The following is a 12154-nucleotide window of genomic DNA, read 5'->3' as shown; positions in this document are numbered from 1 at the left end:
CCGAAAGGAGAATCGTAAAAAAGTCTGCTTGAATTTTGAAGCCAGCTTCCGTATTACGGATATATAAATTCATTAGTGCCTCAAAATCCATTGGTTTCTTTTGACAGTAAATAGCGACAAAAGCATATGAAACAAAGAAGTCCATTTTGGTCAAATGGACAAAGTTTTAATTTTAGTTTTTTTTTTGGCACCCACTGAGCCACAGGAGCCCATAGTATCAATTCTGCTTGATGAATTTTTCAAAGGTATTTTGTTTCTTTTCTGCTGAGTGTACTCAGCTCTAGTTTCAAATAATCCCCAGCCCAAAAATTTTTTCCTTAATGGGTAAAAAAAACCATATCAGCAACAACGGAATGGACGTTGACATTTTAAAAAGTGAGTGTTACAAATGTGGCAATTTCGTGGGGCTCAACGGATGCCAAAGTCATTGCTGGTAAACTGATACCTACTAAATACGAGTAAAGTGATTTGTATATGAAAATTGTTCGGTGGGTACCGCTATAGGGGGCAAGATTTTGGTAGCCATACTTCTCCAGCACTGGCATCAGTTGTTCCGTGGAAGTTTGACCGAGTTTCCGAGTTAAAAACTTATAAAATTTTTTCATTCCTCCAAAAAAATATTTGTTTGAATTCTTTACTTAAAAGCCTTTGTATTCAGCGACAGGAACCGTTGTGTCAGGGGCACAAAAAATAAATAATTGGTTTGGAATGGCAATAAATTGCAAAACAGTTGGGGCGTATCTAAGCTGGTGCGACACTGAAAACAGCTGCATACCGGCTTTTGTGTACTCTTCGCTATTTAATGGCATGTATTGTTTGCAGTTAACTCCATTTCGTTTTTTTTTCATATTGCAGCTTAAAGATATACCACACTTCAGTTATGAAACAAAAACTGTGATAAAAGATAACTATAGCATATATCTCCAAACAAATATAAATAATAATGTAATGAATTAGAATTAACTGTAGCTAATAACTTTTTTGGCCAAATCAAATCAAATCAATTTACTGTTATAAAGCATTTGTAAAGGTCATTAAAATACAATATCTTTTTTGATTTGACATACGTATCTTGAAATGTAAAAATTGAATTTCCAAACAACTGTAACTCATATGGCCAATAATAAGCAATTTATATTGCATATTTTGAAATCTAGCTTGATTAAAACTGGAACTTGCTATATAGGGCCAGTTATCAGAAAAATTTTATCTCTATAATAAGTAAGAACCATATATTACAATATAGTTTACGAAAACTGCAACCCTTAGGGCCATAATTACAAAGCCCAAAGGGCAACCAGCATGTCATAATTTTTATAACATTACCATGTATACCAATGCAATGCGGCAACATATTGGGCAATAGTGAGTTCATGAAACCATTCCGGTAAATATTAACGATGAACAATGCCATTTTTTGTACAACTCAAACGAGTTTTTTTGACTTTTTTTTTTTTTTTAAAATAAAATCTTAATTTTACAATTTCATAAATTTCTGTTAGAAAAAATGGTATAAACACTAAAAAAAATTTCAAGGGCCAATGTAATTTAAATATTAAGAATAAACTGTAAAATGTTCTCAAAGGCCAGTAATTTTCAATTTTAATATAAACTGTAACCACAAAGGCATTTTTTCAATGTTTAATATAAACTGTAACCTCAAGGGCCAGTAACCTCAATACTTAGTTAAACCTGATAATAAACTTTTGCCAGTAATATCAATATTTAATATAAACTGTTTAACTCAAAGGCCAGTAATTTCAATAAAGTCATTAATATAAACTGTAACCTGAACAAGGGCCAGTAATATTAAATTTTTAGCAAACATAATTATGAATATCATTCAAAAAAACATTTTAAGCCAAATTCATAGGCAATAACAATATCATTTAGAAAAAAATCTATACAAGATTATAGACAAATATAAATTTTTTCTGTTTTAGAGCTATGCCTAAAAAAACAAACACTCAATGGATAGACAACTTCGAAAAAACTTGGAGACAAACCAAAAACAACAATAAAAACCTACGCAAAAAATTGGCCAAGCTTAAAAAATATTATGTCTCTGTCTGCTAGCTTTAATGCCATAAAGCACTTCACCACGAATAGATTTTGAAATACGGCTGCTGATTTTTGAAATGACACTTGCTAGTTTCATAAATATTACTGTCAAACATGGACATGCATATGATCTTCCCTTTGAAACTTGCAAAATATGCTACCCTGGAGAAGTCTTCACGTAAATTTGATGTTCAAACGATGAACTTTGACAAATTGATATCCTAAATACAGGAACATCAATAATGTGCTCGAGTTTTTTCCTGGCAAAAAATAGTATAAAACGAATTCCTGCTGATATTTCACGTTTAGCTTATTTCATGTATCTTTGAAAACCGATTTAGTTCATCTATCACTATTGCTGAAATGATAGAATGTGTGATGTTACTTGACGATATAAAATTCATATATGGGAAGGGATGGCTTCTTTAGTTTGGAAAATATAATTATCGTCGGTTCAAGTAACGTGTTTGTAAAGCAAAATTGATATTCTCACATTTAATTATGCTATTATTACATATATATTTCATCAATTATTTCAAAGTGCATTTGGTTAATGCTATATAAAAAAACATGGTGAAACAAAATTAATAGTGCAAAAACAAATTTATTCAACTTAAAGTTACATTTTAAAAAGTGAAGTTTAAATGCATACAAAAAATATAAGGAGGTTTCGGCGAGGTTCGAACTCGCGACCTTCTGCGTGTAAAGCAGACGTGATAACCACTACACCACGAAACCGATTTCTTAATGCACTGCCCAGATATCAATAGTATTTGTTTCACATTCTTTTCCCTAGGAGTTTTTTAACTGGAAAAGAAAAATATTTGAATTTAATTCTGTTTTGAAAGAAAGTTTGAATTTGCATTGGTTCTTTTGACAAAGAATAGAGAAAATAATTTAGTTAAATGCAATAAAAATAATTGCAGGTTCCGACGAGTTTCGAACTCGTGACCTTCTGCGTGTTAAGCAGACGTGATAACCACTACACCACGGAACCTCGTTACCATCAGTAGAGCAAATAGACGCCTTGTAAGTTACTCCATTTTATGCTATCCCTTCTGCATCAATATTTCATATCGACATAGAACATTTTGTATTATATATGATCAAGTATAGATATGAATGATTTATTAAGAAACAAAACGGGAAAACACGAAAACGTTAAACGACACATATACAAACTAACCATTTTAATTTAATAGCAGATATGAGCTAAGATTGATTTGGATAGGGACATTTCTCGAGAGGGGAATGAAGAAAAAAAGCAGATTCTCTGATGGAGTAAAAAGTTGTCTTCTCAATCAAGTCCAGATTCAGCAATACATTGTTGTATAACCAAATGAACAGCGGTTTGGTTTTTAATTCACTCAAGCCCTATCGTCAACAATTGTTGATAAAACAGCAGCAAAATGCACAGCAAGGGAAATAGTAAGCAAGTCTGACCTATTCTGCCAAATGACAACATAGGATGTACCGGTGAGATAATTATATCGACCAATAAGCTTTGCTGCAGTCTTCTTTACCAACCTGCATATCTCGGACATCGATGTAGTTGATTTCTGCTTACGCAGTTGCACTCTGCCCCAAAACTCATTAAAATACATTATAACGCTGGCTATTGGCGCAATATAAAGTAATAAAAATAACAGATGAAACCAAGAAGATAAGCAATAACATTCATTGACATGTTATTGCCATGGTAGGAAAAACCTTAATCAATGATTAAATTTATTGTCAATTTTAATATTAGATACTAAGTAGAGTCAAAACAGCTCCCTGATGGACCCCGTAATGTCAAATCAACATTTAATTTACACAACAAATTCTTAATAAAAATCTATTTCAAGCAAGCTGCTGTCTAGAAGACGGTTTGTTGAAGAATATCATTCTTGATTTGGCAGTGTCATACTTTGACTTTTATTCATGGCGTGTTGGGAATGAATGCAGCATGTACCGTGTCGATATCGTTCCGTCTGGTCCTATCCGCTCTGTTCTTATCCTCGAATAGAATAGAACCAAGGATCATTTATGTATTACAAACATATACATTGTGCTACTCATTTTGAAAATCTTCAATTTGATGTTACTAATGTAGTTTTGCCTATTTTGCACACTCTTATAAAATTGTGATATCATATAGCCTTGCTTTAAAATATTGTTGTTGTTTTTTTAATTCCTGGCAATACAAGGATAGTATAAATACGAATTCCTGCTGATGGTGGACGAGTTTTCTTATCGACATTAACACCTTATACGGTTATCAATTAAGAGAGAGAGAGAGAGAGAAAACAACGTTGATTTTGTAATTTGAAGCTAATAAACGCGGATATCCTATCAACTTGGTATTAAGGCCTTAATATGAAAATAAAATAAAATGTCTTGTTCTTATGTAAAAATAAAAGAGGTTTCGGCGAGGTTCGAACTCGCGACCTTCTGCGTGTGAAGCAGACGTGATAACCGCTATACCACGAAACCGATATGCTACGCATTCTTCAAATATTGTCTTACGCTTTATCATGTTGATATTTGTTGACAAAAATATGCTTATTTCATGTATCTTTGAAAACCGATTTAGTTCATCTATCACTATTGCTGAAATGATAGAATGTGTGATGTTACTTGACGATATAAAATTCATATATGGGAAGGGATGGCTTCTTTAGTTTGGAAAATATAATTATCGGTCGGTTCAAGTAACGTGTTTGTAAAGCAAAATTGATATTCTCACATTTAATTATGCTATTATTACATATATATTTCATCAATTATTTCAAAGTGCATTTGGTTAATGCTATATAAAAAAAACATGGTGAAACAAAATTAATAGTGCAAAAACAAATTTATTCAACTTAAAGTTACATTTTAAAAAGTGAAGTTTAAATGCATACAAAAAATATAAGGAGGTTTCGGCGAGGTTCGAACTCGCGACCTTCTGCGTGTAAAGCAGACGTGATAACCACTACACCACGAAACCGATTTCTTAATGCACTGCCCAGATATCAATAGTATTTGTTTCACATTCTTTTCCCTAGGAGTTTTTTTAACTGGAAAAGAAAAATATTTGAATTTAATTCTGTTTTGAAAGAAAGTTTGAATTTGCATTGGTTCTTTTCACAAAGAATAGAGAAAATAATAATTTAGTTAAATGCAATAAAAATAATTGCAGGTTCCGACGAGTTTCGAACTCGTGACCTTCTGCGTGTTAAGCAGACGTGATAACCACTACACCACGGAACCTCGTTACCATCAGTAGAGCAAATAGACGCCTTGTAAGTTACTCCATTTTATGCTATCCCTTCTGCATCAATATTTCATATCGACATAGAACATTTTGTATTATATATGATCAAGTATAGATATGATGAATGATTTATTAAAGAAACAAAACGGGAAAACACGAAAACGTTAAACGACACATATACAAACTAACCATTTTAATTTAATAGCAGATATGAGCTAAGATTGATTTGGATAGGGACATTTCTCGAGAGGGGAATGAAGAAAAAAAAGCAGATTCTCTGATGGAGTAAAAAGTTGTCTTCTCAATCAAGTCCAGATTCAGCAATACATTGTTGTATAACCAAATGAACAGCGGTTTGGTTTTTAATTCACTCAAGCCCTATCGTCAACAATTGTTGATAAAACAGCAGCAAAATGCACAGCAAGGGAAATAGTAAGCAAGTCTGACCTATTCTGCCAAATGACAACATAGGATGTACCGGTGAGATAATTATATCGACCAATGAGCTTTGCTGCAGTCTTCTTTACCAACCTGCATATCTCGGACATCGATGTAGTTGATTTCTGCTTACGCAGTTGCACTCTGCCCCAAAACTCATTAAAATACATTATAACGCTGGCTATTGGCGCAATATAAAGTAATAAAAATAACAGATGAAACCAAGAAGATAAGCAATAACATTCATTGACATGTTATTGCCATGGTAGGAAAAACCTTAATCAATGATTAAATTTATTGTCAATTTTAATATTAGATAATAAGTAGAGTCAAAACAGCTCCCTGATGGACCCCGTAATGTCAAATCAACATTTAATTTACACAACAAATTCTTTATAAAAAATCTATTTCAAGCAAGCTGCTGTCTAGAAGACGGTTTGTTGAAGAATATCATTCTTGATTTGGCAGTGTCATACTTTGACTTTTATTCATGGCGTGTTGGGAATGAATGCAGCATGTACCGTGTCGATATCGTTCCGTCTGGTCCTATCCGCTCTGTTCTTATCCTCGAATAGAATAGAACCAAGGATCATTTATGTATTACAAACATATACATTGTGCTACTCATTTTGAAAATCTTCAATTTGATGTTACTAATGTAGTTTTGCCTGTTTTGCACACTCTTATAAAATTGTGATATCATATAGCCTTGCTTTAAAATATTGTTGTTGTTTTTTTAATTCCTGGCAATACAAGGATAGTATAAATACGAATTCCTGCTGATGTGGACGAGTTTCCTTATCGACATTAACACCTTATACGGTTATCAATTAAGAGAGAGAGAGAGAGAGAAACAACGTTGATTTTGTAATTTGAAGCTAATAAACGCGGATATCCTATCAACTTGGTATTAAGGCCTTAATATGAAAATAAAATAAAATGTCTTGTTCTTATGTAAAAATAAAAGAGGTTTCGGCGAGGTTCGAACTCGCGACCTTCTGCGTGTGAAGCAGACGTGATAACCGCTACACCACGAAACCGATATGCTACGCATTCTTCAAATATTGTCTTACGCTTTATCCTGTTGATATTTGTTGACAAAAATATGCTTATTTCATGTATCTTTGAAAACCGATTTAGTTCATCTATCACTATTGCTGAAATGATAGAATGTGTGATGTTACTTAACGATATAAAATTCATATATGGGAAGGGATGGCTTTTTTAGTTTGGAAAATATAATTATCGGTCGGTTCAAGTAACGTGTTTGTAAAGCAAAATTGATATTCTCACATTTAATTATGCTATTATTACATATATATTTCATCAATTATTTCAAAGTGCATTTGGTTAATCCTATATAAAAAAAAACATGGTGGAACAAAATTAATAGTGCAAAAAAAAATTTATTCAACTTAAAGTTACATTTTAAAAAGTGAAGTTTAAATGCATACAAAAAATATAAGGAGGTTTCGGCGAGGTTCGAACTCGCGACCTTCTGCGTGTAAAGCAGACGTGATAACCACTACACCACGAAACCGATTTCTTAATGCACTGCCCAGATATCAATAGTATTTGTTTCACAATCTTTTCCCTAGGAGTTTTTTAACTGGAAAAGAAAAATATTTGAATTTAATTCTGTTTTGAAAGAAAGTTTCAATTTGCATTGGTTCTTTTCACAAAGAATAGAGAAAATAATTTAGTTAAATGCAATAAAAATAATTGCAGGTTCCGACGAGTTTCGAACTCGTGACCTTCTGCGTGTTAAGCAGACGTGATTTTTTTTATCTTTAAAAATAATCTTTTAATGTTCCCAGCAAATAGGACCCCCGGGGTTGGGGCCCCGAAGGCTCCTCACATTTCATTTAATATAAACATTTGAAATCAATATATCACAGACTTTATAACGCATACATTCAATTTCTTTTCATTTGAAAAAATAATACAAAGACAATGAGTACAACAGTGTTGACTAGATATCTAAAACAAAGGAACTCAAATCATTAGAGTTTAAAGAAATATCACCACCTTTTAACAATGTATTATCTACAGCAATATACTTTTTGAATAACTGATATTTCTTTGCCGTTTGATAATAATGTCTAACATAATCAAAGTATTTTCTAATTGTATACTTAAAGAAAGTTTTCAAATTCAATTTTGACATATCACTAACTACTAAATTGCGTCTTTTAAATATGCAGAAACGAACTACTCCAAAAAAGAAGTTAATGAAATACGGATTAGTAAATTTGATCTTTCTTGTGAAACCCAGAAATACAAGACTTCCTAGAGAAATATCCGATAAGTAATTCTGATCAGCCTTTGAAAAAAGTTTCTTTGTTAATGTTTGGATATAAGCTAAAAACTCGGAAAGTTCTGAACAATCCAGAAACAAATGCTGTAAAGTTTCTGAATCAGTTTTACAAACTAGACATTGATCATTATTAACAGTGCCAATTTTCTTCAACTTTTCCATGGTAAATATAGTATTATGAACAATACGATAGTGAACATCAACAATATCACATGGTAAAAATGGCAAATACATTATTGCAAAGACTTGTGGTAGACTCATGCTATTAAAAACATTTGACCAATATTCAGTTGATTTTGGTCTTCTGAAAAATCGGCGAATAAAACACCCATATATATCTTTGGTAGTTTTTGGATAGAGCTGTACAGTAGTCCCATTACCATCCATATATTTAACGAAAGGTCTACAGTCAGTTCTTATATTGGTATGTTCATTGCTCAAAATAACATCTTTATATTTAGCAGGAATCGAGTCCATGATAATTTTATAATAATTTAAAATCATATCACTAGAAATATCAGGATTACTATCCCTAATAACATCAAGTATTGCATTTGAGTGAAGCAGACGTGATAACCACTACACCACGGAACCTCGTTACCATCAGTAGAGCAAATAGACGCCTTGTAAGTTACTCCATTTTATGCTATCCCTTCTGCATCAATATTTCATATCGACATAGAACATTTTGTATTATATATGATCAAGTATAGATATGAATGATTTATTAAGAAACAAAACGGGAAAACACGAAAACGTTAAACGACACATATACAAACTAACCATTTTAATTTAATAGCAGATATGAGCTAAGATTGATTTGGATAGGGACATTTCTCGAGAGGGGAATGAAGAAAAAAAGCAGATTCTCTGATGGAGTAAAAAGTTGTCTTCTCAATCAAGTCCAGATTCAGCAATACATTGTTGTATAACCAAATGAACAGCGGTTTGGTTTTTAATTCACTCAAGCCCTATCGTCAACAATTGTTGATAAAACAGCAGCAAAATGCACAGCAAGGGAAATAGTAAGCAAGTCTGACCTATTCTGCCAAATGACAACATAGGATGTACCGGTGAGATAATTATATCGACCAATAAGCTTTGCTGCAGTCTTCTTTACCAACCTGCATATCTCGGACATCGATGTAGTTGATTTCTGCTTACGCAGTTGCACTCTGCCCCAAAACTCATTAAAATACATTATAACGCTGGCTATTGGCGCAATATAAAGTAATAAAAAATAACAGATGAAACCAAGAAGATAAGCAATAACATTCATTGACATGTTATTGCCATGGTAGGAAAAACCTTAATCAATGATTAAATTTATTGTCAATTTTAATATTAGATACTAAGTAGAGTCAAAACAGCTCCCTGATGGACCCCGTAATGTCAAATCAACATTTAATTTACACAACAAATTCTTAATAAAAATCTATTTCAAGCAAGCTGCTGTCTAGAAGACGGTTTGTTGAAGAATATCATTCTTGATTTGGCAGTGTCATACTTTGACTTTTATTCATGGCGTGTTGGGAATGAATGCAGCATGTACCGTGTCGATATCGTTCCGTCTGGTCCTATCCGCTCTGTTCTTATCCTCGAATAGAATAGAACCAAGGATCATTTATGTATTACAAACATTATACATTGTGCTACTCATTTTGAAAATCTTCAATTTGATGTTACTAATGTAGTTTTGCCTATTTTGCACACTCTTATAAAATTGTGATATCATATAGCCTTGCTTTAAAATATTGTTGTTGTTTTCTTAATTCCTGGCAATACAAGGATAGTATAAATACGAATTCCTGCTGATGTGGACGAGTTTTTCTTATCGACATTAAACACCTTATACGGTTATCAATTAAGAGAGAGAGAGAGAGAGAAACAACGTTGATTTTGTAATTTGAAGCTAATAAACGCGGGATATCCTAATCAACTTCGGAATTATTAGGCCCTTTTTATGTAAATTAAAATTATTAGTGTTGTTCTGTATGCTAAAAATATTAATAGATGGTTTCACGGCGTAGGTTTCCGATTCTCGCGGACCTTCTGCGTCCTGAGTTGGTGCGGGTGATAGACAGGACGGTGATACACAGACTATCACCACGAAAAACGAGATGCTACGCTTTCTTAATATTATGTCGCTTTAGCTTTATTATGTTGATTTTTGTTGACAAAAAATTTGCCTTTTTTAAATGGATAATTGTAAAACGTTTTTGTTTCAATTATTCATTTTTGCATGAATAATGCTTAGAATGTGTGATGTTACTTGAACCGATATAAAATTCAATATTTGGGATGGGGATGGTTCTCTGTTGTTTGGATATTTTTTATTTTCGGTCGGTTCTCAATGGAACGCTGTTTGTAAAGCATAAAGTTGCATATTCTCACATTTTAATTATGCTATTATTACTCATAATATATTTCATCAATTATCTTCGCCTTAAAGTGCATTTGGCTTGAATGCTATATAATTATAAAACTTGGTGTTTGTGAACACAAATTAATTGTGCATACACAAATTTATTGAAACTTAAAGTTACATTTTAAAAAAGTGAAGTTTTAAATGCATAAAAAAAATATTAGGAGATGGTTTCGGCGTATAGGTTTCGAATAGCGACTTCTGAGGTGTAAAGCAGACGTCGATAACCTCTACACCACGATTCACAGATTTTCTTAATGCACTGCAGCATTTATTAGAGTATTTGTTTCACAAAATTCTTTTCCCTTGGAGTTTTTTAAGCTGGAAATGTAAAATATTGAATTTAATATCTGTTTTGAAAGAAGGTTTACAATTTGCACTTTTGGATCTTTTCACAAAGAATAGAGAAAATAATTTAGTTAAATGCAATAAAAATAATAATTGCAGGTTACCGTGACGAGTTTCGAACTCGTGACCTTCTGCGTGTTAAGCAGACACGTGATTTTTTTTTTATCTTTAAAAATATTTTTGACATACAAAAATATTTTGTTAGTTTAAATTTGAAAAACGATTTAAAGTTCACTCTATCACTATTAATGCTAAATGATAGTTTGTGATTTACTTAAACCCAGAATAAAATTCATATATGGGAAGGGATAAGAATTCTTTAGTTTGGAAAAAAAATTATCGGTCGTTCAAGTAACGTTTGGTAAAGCAAAAATGAAATTCTAACAATTTCATTATGTAAAGTTTAATAATCATTTTACAAACTATATTTCATCATTATTAAAAGTGCCATTTGGTTATAAATACTTTTCCATAAAAATAGTAACATGGTGAAACAATTTAATAGTGCAAAAAAACAATTTATTCAACTTAAAGTTACATTTTAAAAACTTGAAGTTTAAATTTAATGCATACAAAAAATAACCATTATTTCAGTTTTTGTTCGCGACCTTCTGAAAAGCAGACGTGATAACCACTACACCACGAAACCGATTTCTTAATTTGCACTGCCCAGATATCAATCAGTATTTCATACATTCCCCTAGGAGTTTTTTAACTGGAAAAGAAAAATATTTGAATTTAATTCTGTTTTTGAAAAAAAGTTTGAATTTGCATTGTTCTTTTGACAAAGAATAGAGAAAATAATTTAGTTAAATTAAAATAAATAAAATAATTGCAGGTTCCGACGAGTTTCGAACTCGTGACCTTCTGCGTGTTAAGCAGACGTGATAACCCTACACCACGGAACCTCGTTACCATCAGTTAGAGCAAATAGACACACACGCCTTGTAAGTTTACTCCATTTTTTTTTGCTTTCCCTTCTGCATCATTATTTCATTATCGACATTAGAAAACATTTTGTTATCTATATATGATCAAGTTATAGATATGAATGATGTATTAAAGAAGAACACAAAACGGGGGAGGGGGTGGAGGAAAAACACGGGGGAAAACGTTTTTATAATATCGGACACGATTAGCAAAAACTAAAGCCATTTTTAATTTTAATAGCAGGTTATGTTGAGCTAACGATTTGATTTGCGATAGGGGAGCATTTCTCGAAGAAGGGGGGGATTGAAGAAAAAAAAAAAAAAAAAGCAGATTCTCTGATGGAGGTAAAAAAGTTGTCCTTACTCAATCAAGTCCAGATTCAGGCAAATACAGA

The 12154-nt window shown here is 32.2% G+C and overlaps 8 non-coding genes across 8 annotated transcripts; all 8 read right to left on the bottom strand.

The window, feature by feature from the left end:
- Positions 1-2726: 2726 nt before the first annotated feature.
- Trnav-uac (transfer RNA valine (anticodon UAC)) lies at positions 2727-2799 on the bottom strand. Its single transcript has one exon. It is a non-coding gene; the product is annotated as a tRNA-Val (tRNA).
- Positions 2800-2985: 186 nt separating this feature from the next.
- Positions 2986-3058, bottom strand: Trnav-aac (transfer RNA valine (anticodon AAC)). The gene has a single exon. It is a non-coding gene; the product is annotated as a tRNA-Val (tRNA).
- A 1405-nt stretch (positions 3059-4463) lies between these two features.
- On the bottom strand, positions 4464-4536 carry Trnav-cac (transfer RNA valine (anticodon CAC)). The gene has a single exon. It is a non-coding gene; the product is annotated as a tRNA-Val (tRNA).
- Positions 4537-4962: 426 nt separating this feature from the next.
- On the bottom strand, positions 4963-5035 carry Trnav-uac (transfer RNA valine (anticodon UAC)). The gene has a single exon. It is a non-coding gene; the product is annotated as a tRNA-Val (tRNA).
- Positions 5036-5225: 190 nt separating this feature from the next.
- Positions 5226-5298, bottom strand: Trnav-aac (transfer RNA valine (anticodon AAC)). Its single transcript has one exon. It is a non-coding gene; the product is annotated as a tRNA-Val (tRNA).
- Positions 5299-6707: 1409 nt separating this feature from the next.
- Positions 6708-6780, bottom strand: Trnav-cac (transfer RNA valine (anticodon CAC)). Its single transcript has one exon. It is a non-coding gene; the product is annotated as a tRNA-Val (tRNA).
- A 427-nt stretch (positions 6781-7207) lies between these two features.
- Positions 7208-7280, bottom strand: Trnav-uac (transfer RNA valine (anticodon UAC)). The gene has a single exon. It is a non-coding gene; the product is annotated as a tRNA-Val (tRNA).
- Positions 7281-11666: 4386 nt separating this feature from the next.
- Positions 11667-11738, bottom strand: Trnav-aac (transfer RNA valine (anticodon AAC)). The gene has a single exon. It is a non-coding gene; the product is annotated as a tRNA-Val (tRNA).
- Between the last annotated feature and the right edge of the window lie 416 nt (positions 11739-12154).

This window comes from Argopecten irradians, chromosome 1 (assembly GCF_041381155.1).
Source record: "Argopecten irradians isolate NY chromosome 1, Ai_NY, whole genome shotgun sequence".
NCBI lineage: Eukaryota > Metazoa > Mollusca > Bivalvia > Pectinida > Pectinidae > Argopecten > Argopecten irradians.
The sequence above is the reverse complement of the archived record's forward strand: the minus strand, read 5'-3'. Positions and strand labels throughout refer to the sequence as shown.